At 47.8% G+C, this 13,031-nt stretch overlaps 1 long non-coding RNA gene across 1 annotated transcript in view; it reads right to left on the bottom strand.

Moving 5' to 3' along the window:
- Nucleotides 1-9,340: 9,340 nt before the first annotated feature.
- The window catches only part of LOC107182293, a 20,344-nt gene continuing 16,653 nt past the window's right edge, over nt 9,341-13,031 (bottom strand). Inside the window, exons 2-3 of the long non-coding RNA XR_001513008.1 lie at nt 12,604-12,609; nt 9,341-9,421 (exon numbers count right to left, since the gene is read on the bottom strand). This is a non-coding gene — a long non-coding RNA (uncharacterized LOC107182293). The remainder of the gene's footprint in view (nt 9,422-12,603; nt 12,610-13,031) is intronic.

The following is a 13,031-nucleotide window of genomic DNA, read 5'->3' as shown; positions in this document are numbered from 1 at the left end:
GCCCCTTCAACACCGTGAAAACACGGTGACACCTGGTTTAGCGGCCATGAGAATAAAAGTCGACAAAGGCATGGAAGCCACATGGGAGCTGCCAGCTCGGGTCTGAGCCCTCCATGGGCACCCTTGAAATATCCCCGTTGGGGGAGGGGTGGGAGAGGAGGGATGCTATCACCATCCCCTCCTTACAGACAGGGAACCCAGCAGCACCTCTGACAGAGGGAGGGACCTCCCAGGGGCTGCAGTGCCCCACCAGATGGGCAGGATTGGCCATGCACATCAGGGGAGGGGACCCAGCAGTTGGAGCCCATGCCTTGAGTCCAAACCCTGCATTCTTCTCCCACCCACAGCTGCTTGATCCTCAGGCATCTCCAAGGACTGTAATTACTATATTGCGTGACAGGCAGGGATTCCTGGTTCCCTCTGGACCCAGATGACCCCACATCGGGTCCCCAAGAGAGGAGGCAGGTCTTGCCTGCAGGGGCATCGTCCACTTCCTGTCTGCATCTCTCTGCCTCAGTAGTTCTCTCTGTCCAGTCTCTCTGTCTTACAGGCCCACCCGCAAGAACACACATGCACTTGCACTTGCATATACCACACCATGTGCATGGTCACAACAGGTGAGCAACCGGCCGAGGCATCCCCCAGCCCTATACCGCCCTCGCCACCCCCCTCTCCCCACTGAGCCCAGGACGAAGTACACATCGGGGCTGGTGAGTGCAGGATGACCCAGGTCCCAGGGAGGACACAGCTCTCTCCGTGGGTGCCAAGCGGAGCCTGGGCCAGCTGCTGCTGCTGGGACCCTGTAAATATTTAGATTCTCAGGCTCCCGCAGGTGAATGGTGATCTTTCCAAGCCCTTCTCCCGGAAAGTGAACGTGGACAACGCACAGTCGGGCCATATTCCCATGACTAATATTACTTGGCAGGTGTGGTTTTTTTCTGTTTTGATAACATTTTAATCCCCTCAGTTCGTGTAAAACGAAGATAAAACAGCACTGTTGGCTCCAGCTAGAGCCATCAGGAATGTAAGATGCGCTTCTTCCCACGTCCTCACCCACTACACGAGGCCATGCCCCCTAACCGCAGGGCCCCTGTCGGCACTGTACCTGCTCCAGGGCCAGCCATGGCCCTGCTTCCCACGGACATCTGTCCTGCCCTTGCAGACTGAAGCCGGTAGGGCTTAGAGAGGCTGCCTGCTTCTCTAGGGGCCTTGTCCTTGCACAGCGCCCATGTCATTCTTTATTTTTATTTCTTAAAACAATAATACCTATTTAATGAAACAAATGGGCTTATATTATATATATATCCTAATATATAAAAAGCCAGGGGCCATAGGACCAAAACAACCGGACAGACAACCGAACAGCAGGCTAGGGAGCTGAAGGAGCAGGACCAATGGTCACCATGAGGGGACCCCCGCCTGGATCGGGGGCGTGGCCATCCTAGCCAAGGATGCCTGAGTCTGTTCTGGACCTAGGGCCGCACTCTCCCCACAAGTGACTCAGAAGCTGCCAGTGTCTAACTGCCAGTCTCTGGGAGGTGGGAGTGCATCCACCGTCCACCAAAAAGTAGGGCCATCAGACCGTTCACAGTCTCAGTGCAGGCACAGGTCTGTGGCTGACGGTGTGGAGGCCAGACCAAAACAAAACAGCAGAAACACCCTGCCCACCTCGGTGGGTGCAGCTGCAGTCCACGCGGGCCTGGGCAGTGTAGAAAGCACTACCTTCTCTCAGGTCCTGTGCTGGCACCGCCGCCTCGCTCACCCTCAGGCCCCCCTGCTTCCTGACAGCAGAGTGTGCAGGGCATCCTGCAGGAGCTGTGCCGTTCTGGGCGCTTTTGCCCAAAGACACCCTTTGGGATGAATTCAGAGCCACATCTCACTTCCCACGAGACTGGAAGAGCCATGTAAAAGGAATTCGATAAAAGCTTTCCACATCTCTGTTTATTCTTTTGAATCCATAAAACGACCTTTAAAAAAAATATTAGGGCCACCTAAGAGAGAACGCACTTTCTGGCCAGAGCATGCAGGATTCTTTTGCCCAACAGGTTAAAGGAAGCAGAGAGCTGGGACAGTGGAAATGGCCCTGGTGCCCTATGAGGAGACCACGGGAATGGGGTTGCAGAAATTCCACAAGCCTCTTGCCACCTTCTCCTTTGCAAACCACACCATCCAGATCCACCAGGACTGGAGGCAACTGGGAGTCACAGCCAAACACACAGATATTCTATAAACTAATAATAAAGTCATAATGATTCTAAAAAGTAAATAAAAGCCTAAAAGAAAAGTAGAAATGCCTACTAAATATATGAAAATATAAAATTTATTGTTAGTAAAAAATACAATGAAAAATGAATAATAGTGCTTGCAAGAAATCAGTAAGATAGGTGCATGCATGCTGCTCTTGGGACTATACATTAGTTCACTGGACAAACTAGAAAGCAAAAATGTAAAATGGTTGTAGAGTTGTGGTGACAAGAAATCAGAATGAATGAAACTCCAGAAAGGGGTAGGCCCTCGCTAAGAAACCTATGGCCACGTTTCTCCCTGAGCACATTTTCAAATGTGAACCTAGGCAAATGGAAATCTCAAGACAGAAGGACTCTCCAGGAGCACAGAGAAGTCCCAAACCTTTAAACAACCAAGTGGGTTGGTGAGAGTTAAAATCTGAAAGATTCTCACACAAAGCTAGTTCTCTCTGCTCTGTGGAACCTTTTAAATTCCAGAGCAAAGAGAGGAAAGGCAACTAGAAAGTGTTGGGTAGGACAGAATTCCAGAGGAGAAGGAGGTATGCTAAGGATGTGTATCTGGGAGGCTGTGGTCTGGGATAAAAGGGCAGGCATACCTTGGTAATCTCGTAGAGGTCAAAGATCAATTTCCTGCTAGAGTTACATGGGACAGAGCTCACTGCCAGACACTTGAAACCATATGAGATCTGAGACTAAGCAACCAGACTCAAATCCACCTTGACTCATCATTATATATGAGAGCTTATCCCCTCACCCTAGCTATCTGACACTTTCTGAGAAACAATATTTTCTACTTCAGTCTCCATGGTTCTTATGTACAAAATATAGACAATGTAATAAAAAATTATGAGCTGTGTGATGAAGCAAGAAAATATGACCCATTATCAAGACTAAGAACAAGTCAACCGAAGATTGTCAATTCCCAAATGACAAAGATGTTGGAATTGCCAGCAAGGGCGTTAAAGTAACTATTACAAATAAAAATTTGTAGGGGAAAGATAAAGAAAATCGGCTAGGAGATGAAAATTTTCAGCAGAGAAATTCAAACTTTAAAAAGAGAACCTAACAGCCCTAGCTGGTTTGGCTCAGTGGAAAGAGCATCGGCCTGTGGACTGAAAGGTCCTGGGTTCAATTCCGGTTAAGGGCATATGCCCAGTATGTGGGCTCAATCCCCAGTAGGGGGCATGCAGGAGACAGCGATCAATGAATCTACCACAAAAAAGAGAGAATTGCCGAGACCGGTTTGGCTCAGTGGATAGAGCGTCGGCCTGCGGACTGAGGGGTCCCGGGTTCGATTCCGGTCGGGGGCATGTGCCCGGGTTGCGGGCACATCCCCGGCGGGAGATGTGCGGGAGGCAGCTGGTCGATGTTTCTCTCTCATCGATGTTTCTGACTCTCTATCTCTCTCCCTTCCTCTCTGTAAAAAAATTAATAAAATATATTTTAAAAAAAGAGAGAGAGAATCAAATAGGAATTTCAGAACTGATGAATATAATATCTGATAAAATAATTTAATGGATGGGGTAAACAGAAGACTACACATAGTGAAAAAAAATTGATGTACTCTTAAACAGATAAAAACAAATGTATTCAAAATGAAGCAGATAAATAAGAGTGGAAGGGGAAAAGATAGAAAGAGTATTACACACTGTGGGGCCATATCAATGGTCTAACGTGTGTAATTGGAGTCCCAGGAAGAAGAGAGATAGAAAGTGGCCAAAAATATATAAAGCTTCCAAAATTTATAAAACATATCAATACACAAATTCAAGAAGCTCGGTGAATATTAGTTAAAGTGAATATAGAGTGAACAACACCTAAACACATTGAAATCAAATTGATAAAAAGTAAAGATGAAGAGAATCCTATATAATAAAAGCCCAATATGCAAATCAACCGAACAGGGGAATAACTGGTGGAACAACCAGTTGCTATGATGCACACTGACCACCAGGGGGAAGACGCTTAATGCCGGAGCTGCCCCCAGCCCGCAGGCCCCACACCAGCCAAGGTGGGTGCGAGCCAGGGAGCCCTGATCACCCTGCCAGTCACCCCACAGATCAATCCTGATCTCCGGCCAGGCCTAGGGGCCCTACCCATGCACAAATTTCGTGTACCAGGCCTCTAGTCATTTATAAGCAGCCAAGGAAAGAATACATTAAATTCAGGAGAACAAAAATTAAAATGATAGGTTTTGCTCATTCAAAACAAAAGGCAGAAGACAATGGACAATTAACATATTTAAAGTGCTAAAAGCGAAACACCAACCCAGAATTTTATATCCAGTGAAAATATTATTTAAGAAATGAAAGCATAATTTCTGCTGTTGGCCATGATGGGTCAATTGGTACTTAATTGCCCTCCTGTCATAAATAATTGCAAAACTGGGTAAAATATATGAGACCATTTTTCAAACATTGGACAAGAGTCAGTGAAGGACAGTGATCATGAAGAGGGAAACAAGAGATGAGCTCTGCAAGTTCCCTAGCTGTCTTCCTGGAGGATCTTTTTAAACTTGAGAACAAAGAAAGAAAAGTCAAGCAGAAAATGATGACCTCGTTGGGCTGAGGCAATATATCAGAGTTCAGGAAAACTGACATAGCAAGAATTTGCAGAGCAGTATTCCACACAAAAAGGATCTATTCTGACAAAAAGCTTTAGAACACTGAAAATGGGTCTTGAAGTTGTTGTTTAATACTAAGTTGTGCATGAATACCATGAGTTTACACAAAGTTGGGCAAAGAAATACCCGGTGGCTTCTAAGCTGAATATAGTTTAAAGAAAACCATGAACACAATGAGAGAAATAGAAGATATTTAAAAGAGTCGATTGGAATTGCTAGAGTGAAAAATACAAAATTCAAAATGAAAAATTCACTGAATGGATGAAATAGCATATCAGACCCTGAATAAAAGATAATCAAAACAGAGGATATAGGAATAGAAAATATGCAAACTGAAGCAGAAAGAGATTTTTTTTAAACAGAAAAAAAAAAAAGAATGAAGTATCAGTTATCTGCAAGACAATATCAAGTGGTCTAATATCTGCGTAATTAGAGACCCAGGAAGAGAGAGAAAATAATTCTGAAAAAATCATTAGCATAAATAATGGCTGAATTTATCCCAAAATGTGATAGAAACTATAAATTTACAGATGAAAAAAGTTCCAACAAATCCCAAAGAAAGGTCCATCATAATCAAATTGCTACAAATCAGTGAGGTAAAGGGGAAGTAGGAAAAACAGCCAGAGGAAAAAACACACGACTTGTAGGGGAATGATGATAAGAATCTAAACAGATTTCTTGTCAGAAACAATACAAGCAGAAGGCAACGGAATAAACTCTTTAAACTGATGAAAGGCCAAAAGTAAATGCTATCGACCTAGAATTCTATATTCAGAGAAAATACCTGGTTCCCCAACGATGTCCAGATCTGATCCCTGGGCCCTATAACTATGTTGGTTACGCGTCAAATAGGAATTAAGGTTGAGAGTAGAATTAACATCTCTAGTCAGAGAGGGAGGTTATGCTTTTGTTGTTGTTGAGCTCTGTCCCCAGTCCCCCCTCCACCTAATCCCCCGCCCCAGCCTTCACTCCATTGTTGTCTGTGTCCAGGCCCCCAGTGTGACCACAGGGCCCCTCACAGTGGAAGAAGTAGCCGGGGGAGATCGGAGCGAGGTGCTAAGATGAAGCTCAGTCCACTGTTGGCTCAGAGGAGGGAGGGAGGAGATAAGGAAGTGGGCGGCCTGAAAATGTCGAAAACGACAAGGAACTGGATTCTCTTCTCCAGCCTCAGAAGCGCACTGTCCTCTCGACACCTTGACTTTGGCCCCTATTGGGCTTTTATTTCATAGGAAGGTAAGATGATAAACTGGTGTTGTTCCCAGCAGGACATTATCCAAAAGGCTCAGAAAGAACCATCTGAGAGTGCTCCATATAATTATTCACCAGAAAAATATGAATGAAAACCACGATGAGGCACCACCAAACTCCCACCAAAACGGCTAAAACAGAACAGGGTGTTGGAAGGATGTGGAACAACCAGATGCCCGGACATTGCTGGTGGGACTGAGGGTGTCCAGCTGCTTGGAAACCGCCTCCCCATGTCCATGAAAGCTGAGTGCCTTCTCTCCCGTGACGCGGACACTGCAGTCCACTCCTAGGTGTGTATGCAGCAGCAGCCCGTGTTTACGTCCACCGATGACTTATACACCAGCACGCATGGCAGCATGATTCCACGGCCCAAAACTGAAGACAGCCTAAAGGTCCGCCAGCCAGGGCACAAATAAACAGTATAGCCATGCAGTGGGCTACTCCTGAGCAAGGCAAAGGAACACGGACGATGCCAAACCGTTACACTGAGCAATGGAACCCAGACACGGAATGTCCAGACTTGCTGTGAGGTTCTGACATGGGCACCATTAACGCACAGTGACAGAAACCAGAACAGTGGTTACTTGGAGGGGAGGTGAAGTATTGAGAGGAGGGGCTGCTCCCTGGTGTACCTGGCCTGGGAGGTGGTGCTGGGGGTTTGGGGGAGCAGGTGTGGAGCTGTGCACTTGGGATTTGCACTCTTTCACGTGGCAAATTAGATCTCAATTTAGAAAGAGGCACAAACATGCACAAAAAGTTTATTCCTCTGGAAGCCAGTAACTCTTTTTAGGAATATTTACCGATGCATTAGTCTGTGATGTAAATATTGACTCAAACTTTGGAAGCAATGTAAATGTCCAAGATTACAGGAAGCCTCTCTGCAGGAAGGAAGGGCTCTGCTGAGAGGCAGGGCTGGCAAAGCGGGGCTCGGGCCAGAGCCACAGCCTCCCCAACTCCCTGAGGAGGGAGAACATTCAGGACCCCCAGCCAGGGGCCAGGCCTTCACAGGGTGCTTCTGGAATGGTGGGGGCGCAGCAGCGGGGACCGCGGCCGGGCAGGTGGCCGGGCAGGTGGCCGGGTGACAGCTCTGCCCCCAGGTGGGGTGAGGCCGGGTTCCAGGTTGGCAGAGGCAGGTTTGGGGAAGCAGGTGGAAGGGCCTGCGGCCGGAGGCAGGGCCAGGAGGACCCTGGCACAGTGGGGCCGGGCGGAAGCACGGAGATGTGACAGCAACTCAGAGGTGCTGCCCCAAGGTTCCAAGGCCGGGAGGTGCTCGGAGCAGGCAGCCCCATCACAGAAGGAATGAGGGCCCACTCTTGTGTGGAGGCCACAGAGGGTGGGACAGCCCTCTGCTGACCCAGGAAGGAGACACGTGACTGGGCCTCCCGGAAACCCCACCCAGAAGTCCTCAGACTTCCACCTCCACTTGGAAAATGGGAATACTTGTTGGAGATAGAAATGCAATTCCTTGCAGGAAGGATGCTCTTCCCAATGAATGGTGCTGGAGCAGCTGGTCATCTCACCTCATCCAGAGAGAGACTGAAATGGACCACCTGCCTAAATGTAGGACTGAAAGCCTGCAACCTCATGTTAGGCAGTAAGCCTTAGACACGACACCAAAAGCACGATGGATAAAAGAAAGAATTGAAAAATCATACTTCATCAAAATTAAAAACTGCTTTCTGAAAGACACCATTGAGGGGCTAAAAAGATGAGTCACGGAAGGGAGGAAGTAATAGTAAGTCTCGTATCTGACCAAGGACATCTCCAGAATATCCAAAGAACTCTTGAAACTTAACAATAAGAAAGAAAAAAAGCAACCCAATTTTTTAAAATGAGTAATTAAAAAACAAAGCACAGCCCTGACCAGTGTTGCCACGTGGTTAGAGTGTCAGCCTGCACACTGAAGGGTCGCAGGTTCAATCCCCACCCCAGTTGCATGCAGGAGGCAACCAATTGATGTTTCTCTCTCACACCGATATTTCTCTCTCTCTCCCTCCCTCTCTCTCCTTCCCCCTTCCTTCCCTCCCTTCCACTAGCTCTCAGATGAGGATTAACCAAAACTAATATTTTTTTAAAAATCACAAAGAATATTACCGATGACAGGTGGACACACGGAAAGGTGTCCAGTATCATTGATCACGGCTTAATGAAAATTAAACCACACAACATGACTACATACTTCTCAAAATATTAAATTAAAAAACAAGTCCTTTGACACTATCAAAAGGGTGCAGGCAGCTGCAGGCTCCCCCGTGGCTGACGGTCCAGCCTGCCCTGCCCTCGGGGAGACAGTGTGGCTGTTTGTATAAACACACTGACCCTGTGCCCCGCACGCCCACATCTCGGATTCATCCCAGAGAGACGGAACCCACGATCACAGCAGAAACTTGCCATGAATGACTGTGGCCGCGTGATTCATAAGCACCAAACGGGAAAGCCCAGCTGTCCTTCGGTAGCGACGGGCTTTGGCACCACACAGAGCGGAGAAGTACACGGCACCGCAGGGGACGCGCGTAGACACACCCAATAGCTGGACAGGTCTCCAAGACACTGTGCCAGCGAGCGACACCAGGCCATGGGTCCCCGGAAAAGGCAGAGCTGCCAGGGGCTGGGGGGCGGGCAGTGTTTGTCCACACAGAGGAGCTCCAGGGAATTTGAGGGGTGAGGATTCTGATGGGGCTGACACGGTGTTAGGCATGTGTTATTGCATGACAATTGTTAAGTAACTTTTCAAAACAATAGAAAAGAAATCCCATTGGAAGCAGGCAGATCCCGCCACTTCAGCCAGCTGCACAGAGCGTGTGTGGTGACCTCCGAGATGAAGGCCTCTGGAGGCACCCGGACGTGCTGTGTGGACGCCCGCCCAGCAAAAGGGTGTCTTTGAAATTCTGAACGTGATCTTATACAGACGTGTTTGTGAAGATTTCCACCAACTGGACCTTAGAAGGGGCTCGGAATGGGTTTTCTGTGACAAGGGCTGGCCCGGAAGAGCCACCGAAGGGGCCCTGAGAGCCCGAGGCATCTCGCTTGGCAGGGACTGGTCTTGTCCTCCTGGGCGGAGGTCTGGGCCCAGCGCGCAGGTGGGAGCTGTGTCTTCAGTTCACAGCAACAAAAAGCTGAGCGTGGTGGACCTGCTCATGTCGTCCACGGGGATAATGTCATTGTTGTTGATGAGTCTGCCCGCCCCCTGTAAGATCAGGAGATCTGGTTCCAGGTCTGCCTGGGGCCGATGGTGTAGCCGTGGTCGGCCAACTGCGGTTCTCGAGCCACATCCGGCTCTTTGGCCCCTTGAGTGTGGCTCTTCCTAAGCCTTAGAAGTACCCTAATTAAGTTAATAACAATGTACCTACCTAGATAGTTTAAGTTTAAAAAATTTGGCTCTCAAAAGAAATTCCAATCGTTGTCCTGTTGATATTTGGCTGTTGGCTAATGAGTTTGCCGACCGCTGGTGTAGAGGGAAGGGCAGTGGTCCAGACAGTAGAGGCAGATGGGAGCACAGGGCACTGGAGGCAGGATTTAAACGAGAGGGTAGCGGGAAGAAATGCTCAAAAGGAGCCCGCGGGGATGAGAGGTGAGCCTGTTGGAAGTGCTGCCTGTGGGGTGAGAGGTGAGCCTGTTGGAAGTGCTGCCCAGGGGATGAGAGGTGAGCCTGTTGGAAGTGCTGCCCCAGCCTCGGTGCCCCCAGGGGCAGTTTCCTCCTCTCTGCAAGCTGCTCTTGGCTCTGGGCTTCCGGACGGCGTCATCCAGGCCCAGGGCCTTCACAGAAACGGGCTTAAATACCAGACTCCGGGATCGTCACAACTGCCACACTCCTCCAGTTCCCAAACGACAGCCCATTCTGGGAATCGTCCCACGGAACCTTCAACTTCCACAGAAAGCTGTGATCAGGGAGGTGGTCTCCTGGCCTGGACAAGGCCCCAGCTGGCAACCATCACGCCTCCCATCGGCTCCAGGCCTGCTCGGCTGGGTCCCAGCTCTCGGCTCTGGAAGTGGGGTGCTCTGAGGATTCAGTGGTTTGCCCCGGAAAGGAGACCGGTCCGTGAGGGCCCACGAAGAGGGGAAATAAACCAAAACATGCAAACGGGAAGAAGAGCAGAAAATGAGGGGGAGACGCCAGAGAGAAAAGGGGCTGTGGGGACCAGCTGGAGCTGGGGACTGGGGCCACAGGGAAATAAACCCCCCAACCGAGTGACAGCACCAGGCCCCTGCCCTCCTGGAGCCTGCAGTCCAGAGGGGTGGCGGGCATCCATCAGGTAACCCCAAAGGAAGAATTACAAACCATGAGGGGCTTCCTCCTGAGTAACTGGCTGGAGTTTGGGGGGTCCTGTCCACAGGGAGAAGCATGAGGGGAACCCACCAGTCGGCCCCTTGATTCTACAACGCAGGCCCCTCCCGGCAGAGGTGCCCTCAGACCACGTGGCCATGGACAGCTATCCTCCTGGCTGAGCAAAGCGCAGTTTCCTTCGTTCCCGGGGAGGAAGTGGAGGGAATCTGTACCTGCCCTGCCCCCAACAGCTGGCCAGAGTTCTCCCACAGTACCCAGAGAGGCCACCCAGCTCCCCTCAAACAGAACAACTAAACACGCAGAAAATCACACAGTGGAAGATGGCCTCCAGTTAAGAAATCAACTTCCACTGTCATCGCACAATAATCAGCTTCTTCCCCAAATACCTTCTTCTTTGGGGACAAGCATGGTCCCCCTCCCTGTCAGAATGGCTGAAAACTTGCCCAAACTCACACAGCCAGTCACGAAGGAGCCGATCTGACTTTGAATTACTAAAAAAAATAATACCATAGGCAGGATTTTATATATTCATCAAAAATATTTTGCTAAATGCAAAATAAAGTGAGATTACATCTTAGAACAACCATTTTAAAGGCAAACCACAAATAAAGGTGTGACCAGAATTCATAGTGGAGCTATTCTGGCCTTTTGAGGGTGGTGCAGACACTGTTTCAATGAACCTAGAGCTCCTGTGGCCTCCTGGGCTGCCCAGCGAAGCCACGTGTGTGCTCTGAGGGCCCGGGCTTGAGTCTTCCTTAAAGTGTGCCCATTCATGCTCCCAGAGGGAAGGCGCCCAGCCGGTGCTTGGAGGAGAACTGGTAAAAAGTGAACGAATGAATGAGTTGAAGCTGGCGGTCAGTGTGTGGCCTGTGATGACATCAGGGCCACGGCAGCTCTCGGCTTCCAGAACTGGAACCGCCTGGCTCCACTTCGCTCAGGGCCCCACGGAGACCTGCCCTGCTCTGGTTAGGAACTGGCCTGACTATAAGGAGAGTCAGGAAGGGTTGCAGAGGGGGCTCCAAGAGGCACCAGGACAGCTGGCATTAAACCCTGTCTCTCAGATGTGAACCAACTGGCAGAGTCTCGAGGAAGTAAGTGATCAGACCTGGCCATGAACCCAGTGAGTCAGTAGAAGAGGTTCCGAGTCCCTGACCCTGCAAAGCTGGGAATCAGACATGAGACCTGGTAAAATACTGATTCTATATAGTCTGTGAAGGGATAACTATACACATTGCAATTGCCAGGAAACTGGCAATTAAAAATTTGCAAAGGTATTTACTCAACAATGCCATAGATAAATAAAATACTAATAAATGTTCAAATAATCAAAACAACGGCAAGGATTAGGAAACAGAAGAATAAAAAACAGAGAGGGGAAAACAAATAATAAAATGGTAGGCCAGAATCCAAACATATTAATAATTATATTAAATGTAAATGATCTAAATTTAAAAACAGGGATTGTCAGAATGAATTTGTTAAAATCACCCCTTTCTATGCTAGCTACAAGAAACTCATTTCAAATATAATATTGGCATGCTGGTTAGTATACCATGCAAAACAAATTTTAAAATGGGGGGCCTATGCTATTATATTAGCTAATATAATATAAAATGGGGGTGCCTGTGCTAATATTAGATAATATAATATATGGACTTCCGAGAAAAGAAATTTATCAGAGATAAGGAGGGAAATTACATGATGATAAAAGGGTCAATTCACCAAGAAGACATACAATCCTAAATGTGTACGCAACCTAACAACACAGCTTCAAAACATATAAAGCAAAACTCATGAAGACAGAACTAAAAAATATAGACAAATCCAGAATTGTAGTTGAAGTTTTCAACACTTCTCTCCAAGAACAAATACATAAAAAATTAGCAAGAATAAAGAACTGGCTATCATTGGCAATCAGTGGGATCCAATTGGATGTAATTGAACACTCCACCCAACCAGAGCAGAACACAAATATTTTTTGAGTGCATATGGCACAGTTATCAAAAGGAACTGGAACTCTCATTCACCACTGGTGGGAACGTAACATAGTGCAGCCACTTTGAGAAACCCACAGTATCTTAGAGAGTTAAGCATGCACTTACTATATGAAGCAGCCATTCTGTTCTATAGATTTACAAGGAATTCAACCTTCTTGAAAAGGTTCCAGCATGAACATCTATAGCAGCTTTATTCACAATGACCCCAAACTGGAAACCAGTTGATGGACTGGCAGTGTCTGTAAACTGGTGAATGGACAAACAAACTGTATATACATACGATGAAATACTCAGCAATTAAAATTGAATGCATCTCAAAACATTATGCAGAAGCCAGGGAAAAAAAGGAATATTGTCATATTCCATGTATATGAAATTGACATGGAAAACCGTCAAAATTACAACTACCAGTCAATGATTGTAAGGGGGCAGTTTATTTACTTATTTTTTAAAAAATATATTTTATTGATTTTTTACAGAGAAGAAGGGAGAGAGAGAGAGTTAGAAACATAGATAAGAGAGAAACATCTATCAGCTGCCTCCTGCACCCCCACTACTGGGGATGTGCCTGCAACCAGAATTGAACCTTCAGTCCGCAGGCTGACGCTCTATCCACTGAGCCAAACTGGTTA

This window comes from Myotis davidii, unplaced genomic scaffold, assembly GCF_000327345.1.
Source record: "Myotis davidii unplaced genomic scaffold, ASM32734v1 scaffold175, whole genome shotgun sequence".
NCBI lineage: Eukaryota > Metazoa > Chordata > Mammalia > Chiroptera > Vespertilionidae > Myotis > Myotis davidii.
This window is presented reverse-complemented; position numbering and strand designations above follow the sequence as displayed.